Source organism: Ceratotherium simum, chromosome 35 (genome assembly GCF_057802395.1).
Source record: "Ceratotherium simum simum isolate JZ-2026a chromosome 35, ASM5780239v1, whole genome shotgun sequence".
Classification (NCBI taxonomy): domain Eukaryota; kingdom Metazoa; phylum Chordata; class Mammalia; order Perissodactyla; family Rhinocerotidae; genus Ceratotherium; species Ceratotherium simum.
This window is the reverse complement of record NC_141934.1, coordinates 6,399,989-6,406,090: the sequence shown is the minus strand read 5'-3', so window position 1 is coordinate 6,406,090 and position 6,102 is coordinate 6,399,989.

Here is a 6,102-nt window from a genome sequence, read left to right as displayed (position 1 = left end):
GGGTCCTCTGCGAAGGTTCTCGCCCCATGTGCACCTCCCTGGTCTACAAAAGATGTCTCTATCCTTAGGTGGTCCAGTGCCCTCTACCCTGGACCTTACCATTTATGTAACCCCTGGGGCAGAGGACACCCTAGCCAGGATTCAGTTAGCTTGTCCTCTCGCCAGAGCGTCCTTTCCTCAGTCTCCCCCTCGGATTTGGTTTTCCAGAGCTTTTTCAGATGCCAGAATTTCCTGCGTTTTGCCCTACTCACCTCCCCCGATCCTTCAGGTGACTTTGGCTTTCGCTAGTCCTAAATGCAGGGCTTCTCCTCTTTTCACCAACAAATCCCTTTGGACAAAGTCACAGCTGGGCCTGAAAACTGCAAATGTGGTCCAGATCTTCCTCAGGAGGGAGCAGGTCAAGGATGCTGAGGAAGGCTGGCCCAGTGGCGCGGCAGTTAAGTGCTCGCACTCTGCTGCGGCAGCCCGGGGTTTGTAGGTTCGAACCCCGGGCGCGCACCGACCTACTGCTTGTTCAGCCATGCTGTGGCGGCATCCCATATAAAGTGGAGGAAGATGGGCACGGATGTTAGCCCAGGGCCAATCTTCCTCAAGAGTGGGGGGAAAAAAAAGGGAGGATTGGCATTGGATGTTTGCTCACGGCTAGTCCTCCCGGCAAAAAAAAAAAAAAAAAAGGATGCTGAGGAGAGGTGGCTAGGCACAGCGCCAGGGCCTGGTGTTTGGCCTTTCTCAGAGCTGTGCCCCTTAACCATGGGATCTGTGTCTGGGGCCACTAGGGGGTGCTGGGACCTGGAATCCTGTACGTTTGCAAGGCCTGTGTCAGGTTTTGGTGCCTGCTTCCCGCCAGTCCCTTTAGGGGAGGAAACTCAGGCTTCTGGAGGGATGGCAAGACCCAGATGAGTGAGGGTTCTTTCCAGGTGAAGAGAGAGGGAGGGGTTAAGAGCAAAGCACAGGCCCCACCCCTGTCATTCAAGCTGGCCAGAGGGACCTCCTTGGGGTCTTTTGAAGTTAGCTTCCTCATTCAGTCCTGGGAAGTACTGGGCCTCCTCAAACTTCCTGACTGTGTTTTTCTGAAAAGGGTCCTGGGAATTGAGTCTGGCACTGTGTCCTTGTCATGCAAGTGACCCTAAATCTTTTACCACAGGCCGCAGGAAGGTCGTGGTGGCTGAGAGTAACAGGCGGGCTGTGAGCCTGGCTGTTTTGCATGGATCTACCCTGCCTTTTCCCCAGACATCCCTAGCCTGTGAGCTAACAGAGCTTAAGGTTTCCAGCTACACAGATGAATGAATGATGAATGAATATATAGGTACTCACAAACAAGGTCATTGCATTGATCCCCAGTGGACCTGGGATTGTTAGCTAGAACTGAACTGATTAAAAACTCAATTTTTTCACATTGGAACTGGAGACTCTCCGCCTCCCCCTCCCTCCTCTTCTGGACTCATTCAACAAACATTTGTCCTTGAGTGGCTGCTGATGGAACGCTTAAGGACATCAATGAGTCTGGCTCTTCAGGTTTAGAGTGAAAACAACAAAAAAAACCCAAAACAAGAAGTCCATTGTTTTAAAGCAGGAAGTTGTAACTAATTCTCTGAAGAAAACAAAAGGACTGGTATGAAAAGTTACAAAGGCAGATGAACTGCCAGTTGCTCAGGAACCCCTGTCTGAGGGCTGTGCAGGAAGCAGCCGTGGCAGCTTGCAAGGATCCTGTTCTGGGCGTGAGGACAGACTGCACAAATCCTGATAAAGTGCTTGGCCAATTTGAAAATAGAAAGGAGACTGGGGCAGAGGGGAGGGTGATGAAGAGTGCTGGAGAGGGCCGCTGATGGGTCTGTGGGGCTTGAAATGAAAAGGGGATCCATTTGAAGATTGCCCATTGGTATTTTCATTATCTGCTTGCTGTTTTAATGCTCATTGCGATTAATACACTAAAAAGGTGATGTCCGTAATATTTGAAAGCAAAATGCATGTCACGTGATTGTTTATAAAATGCAATCCTATTCATGTAAAATTAAACGTGAATATAACGTTCACTTATTCATTGCTTCAAGTAACACTTACAAATGTTTACCGTATTGCTGGGCCTCCACTTGATATAGAGGAGGGAATGAAAGTTACAGGGCTCCACTCCCCTGGGATATATGTAATTCACATTTGTGAATTTTTTAGATAAGCAAACTAAAATGTCCAGAAGATGTCCACTAAGATGATAACACTGGGGCCAGCCCCGGTGGCCTAGTGGTTAAATTTGGCATGCTCCACTTCAGTGGCCCTGGTTCGGTTCACCTACACCACTCATCTGTCAGTGGCCATGCTGTCGCAGTGGCTCACATACAAAAAAAGAGGAAGATTGGCAACATATGTTAGCTCAGGGTGAATCTTCCTCAGCAAAAAAAAATATATATATATATATGATGACACTGGTTATGGAAAAGACTTTTCTGTACTTTTTAAAACTTTTAGTATCATAGTTTTTTTCCTTGACTAGAGATGAAAATAGAGCTATTTTTGTTTTAGAAACATGAAAAAATAGAATTATAATGATCACAACTGAGACTTTAAAAATCTTTAATGAGTGAAAAAAGGGCAGGGAACGCATTTGAATGAGCACGTTCTGCTCTGTCTCTGGAGTTGAGAGATGCTGGTTTAGGCTGACCTGTCTGGGGGATGAGATAGAGGAGAACTGAAAGAAGAAAATATTGTTTTCTGTGACCCCCTGCAGTAAACCTGAAGCTGAAAGGGCCTGAACTCTCCACCTAACCGTGCTGGGGATAAAAGTCATAGACCGCTTACCAATTCATGGAAACATTTATGTTTGGATTTTCTAGCCAGACTCCTGCCAGGAGGCTGTCAACTTGAATGCTGGCTTAGTTTTTTTCAGGTGAAGATGCTGAGACTAGGAAGGACAAGCCACTGGTCCAAGACAGAGTGGACAAATCAAGAAGGAGTTTGGGGCTGTCAAGTCCTGGTGTGGGTCTCCCTGCCCCCAGGGTGGGGCTGTGTTGCCATGAGACCCGGTGCACAATGGCCCCTGATTTAATAACACATGCCTGAAACAGCCTCTGAACTCCCAATCTGCTGCAGGATTAAGCTGGTGCGGAAGGTCTTGGAGAGAATTTAGGAGGGCTGGTGTGCATCCCAAGGCCATGTGTCCTGATGGGGGGAACCACCATTTTTGAAAATTCTTTTGGGGTGGCTATGAATGAGCTCAGAAGGAAAGGCAGGAGCCTTTGGGCAGTGGTCAGCATCCTGTCATCTCAGACTTAGGCTTCCTGCAGAGACTGGGCTTGCAGAGGGCAGGAGGACCCTCCCTTAGTGTGTGACAGGGGAAGGCTAGGAGTGTGGGGAGGAGAACTCACTAGAAGGCCAGGTGCTCACTGAAGAGTGGTGCTTCCCCAGCTTGTGTCCCTCAGATCCAGCCTCAAAGCAACTTTTTGGGAAGAGGACCCACACACACCTTTCCTGGCTAAGACAGAGCATCTGCACACTCCCCTGGGTGACAAGCCTCAGGGCTTAAAGCTGTGGGGTATCAAGATATGGCCATCCTAAAATATATCTCTTTATCTTGATTGTTTTCTCTAAGGGACATTTGACCTCCCCCACTAACTGCCTAAAGAATTTGACATGGTGGCTCCTTCCCGGAACAGATCTATCATGATGGCTGTAAAGATAATGTAGGATAGAGGTTACAAGAGAAAAGGCACCAACAAGCCCATCTTATCAGAAGTTCTGTCTCTCTGGCCACATTCTCTGGATGGCCCTGTGAGGAGTTGCCAGACAATCATTTAGGTTTATAAGAGAAATCTCCATTTGTAAAGGTATCTCCCTCTCTGTTTTGGGAAGAGGGGGGGATGGCCTCATTTCTAGAGGCTTATCAATGTGGAAGGTGAGGCCTTAAATCTGCATAATGACCTTACTCTTGTTTACTGTGCTTTAGTGGTAATCTCCTGTAACTGACTCCCCCACCCCCAAAATCCTCCTTTGTTATTGGCTGAACATGGTATTTAAGATGAGAATTTCTGCTATTGTGTGGAGAAACGCAGTGTCCCTGCTTTCTCCCATGTATACATGTTATTAAACTTGGTATTATTTTCTCCTGCTAACGTGTCTTATTAATTATTTGGCCAGCCATAAGAACCTTAAGGAAAATGGCAGAGGGAGATTCTCCCTCTTCCCCCGACAAAGCAAAGGAGGAACTAAGAAACTTCAGAGCTCAGGAGCAGCTTTGTGTGGAGGCCCCTCCTGCATCTCAGAACACGGAAAGAGGATGAGAGAGCATTGAGTGTCCTGTTGGAGCATGGGGATCTCAGGAGGTAGAGCTCTGGGCCATCTCCACCATGGCCTTGGCTCCACTCCCCCTCCCCCTCCTCACTCAGGACACAGGTGACAGTCCTCAGAGAAGAGTCATCTGGGTGCCTGGACTGACCCTTCTCCCCGTCCTCCTCAGGTTCATCTGGGTCACCCCTCTCTTCATTTCTCCTCCTCTCAGGGTCCTGGGCTCAGTCTGCCCTGACCCAGCTTCCTTCAGTGTCTGGGACTTTGAGACAAACTGTCACCATCTCCTGCATTGGAAGTGAGATAAGTAGCTAGGTAGACATGAGTGGGGGATCATAGTTGGTGACATTGCTGCATCAGTGGAGCATCTTACTGGCATCCAGAGACGAGCGGGGGATCACGGCTGAAGACTTTGCTACATCAGTGAAGTGTCTTGCTGGCATCCCACAAGATGCAGATAAAGGGGAACTGAAACCTGCCTGGTGCCGCCACCGGCATCTGAGGCCATCAACTGTGACGATAAAAATAACAGGTGCACAAACATCACATACAAAGTCTTCTGCTATATATCTATAGAGGACATTGACCTTTCTTTAATTTACATACAAATTCCATGTGCGTTAGCCCCCCTTCCACGGGGGATGACTGCCATGACAGTTCCAGAGATTCCCCTAGAAGGTCAAGAACTCCCCCTCCCGACTTGTGGGTGGAGGTAGACCATTGCTGAACCAAATGGGCTCACCTCCTGGTGAGTTAAATAAGACTCTACACCAGTGGAAGTTGTCTCACAAAGTCAAGTGTATTTGCAGCAAATAGGGGGCCATGAGGAATCATTTCCAAACTCATGGCGTCCCTGAACAAAGGGAAGGAGGAACTTTTATTTGGTTGGGGAATGAATATTCAAAAGGGAGAGGCAAGTACACTGCAGATTATGGTAATAAGGCTTAATCTTCTCTTGAAGAGATCTTCACACAAAAAATAAGGCGAGGTCATGGGCGCAGTTCCTGTAGGGAGGCTTGGTTAGCTTCAGGGTGGCTACTGGTTGTCTCCTTAACATAACAACAGTTAAATGCCTCCAAATCCACCCTTGAGTTCCTCGGGGCACTAGTCGGTGACAAGACCACTGTTGGCAGATAACCAGATAGTGCTAATTCCCTTCTTTTTTTTTTTTTTTTAAAGATTTTTATTTATTTATTTTTCCCCCGAAGCCCCAGTAGATAGTTGTATGTCGTAGTTGCACATCCATTCTAGTTGCTGTATGTGGGACGCGGCCTCAGCATGGCCGGAGAAGCGGTGTGTCGGTGCTCGCCTGGGATCCGAACCCGGGCCGCCAGCAGCGGAGCGCGAGCACTTAACCGCTAAGCCACGGGGCCGGCCCTTCTAAACAGCCCAAATAAAAATAAAACTAACCCAAGGCACGGGGCAGATGCTTTCTGTGGCATGGCCCGCTCCTCACTTGGAGTGTATGTGACCTTCTCTCTAATAAATATTTGCTTGCTTGCTGTTGCCGTTGTGTCGGTGTCTGAATTCTTCTCTTATGCTGACCAAGAACCTGGGCGATTGGACTCTCCAGTCTGGTTACAGAAGCAGTAGCCACGCTGGAACTTATAACCTTGCCTCCTGGTACCAACGATGCCCTGGGAACTGCCTCCACACTCCTGATAGATGCCATCAGTTCTCTGTCCTCAGGGCTTCCAGCTTGATTCTCAGGCTCCAGGTCTGGCGGCACACCTCCTTGACCATCTCTGGACTCCAGCCTCAGGGCGCCGCTGACTATCACTGTCCTGGACAGCCTTAGCATTTACGTCCAATGCTCCAAGTCCATGG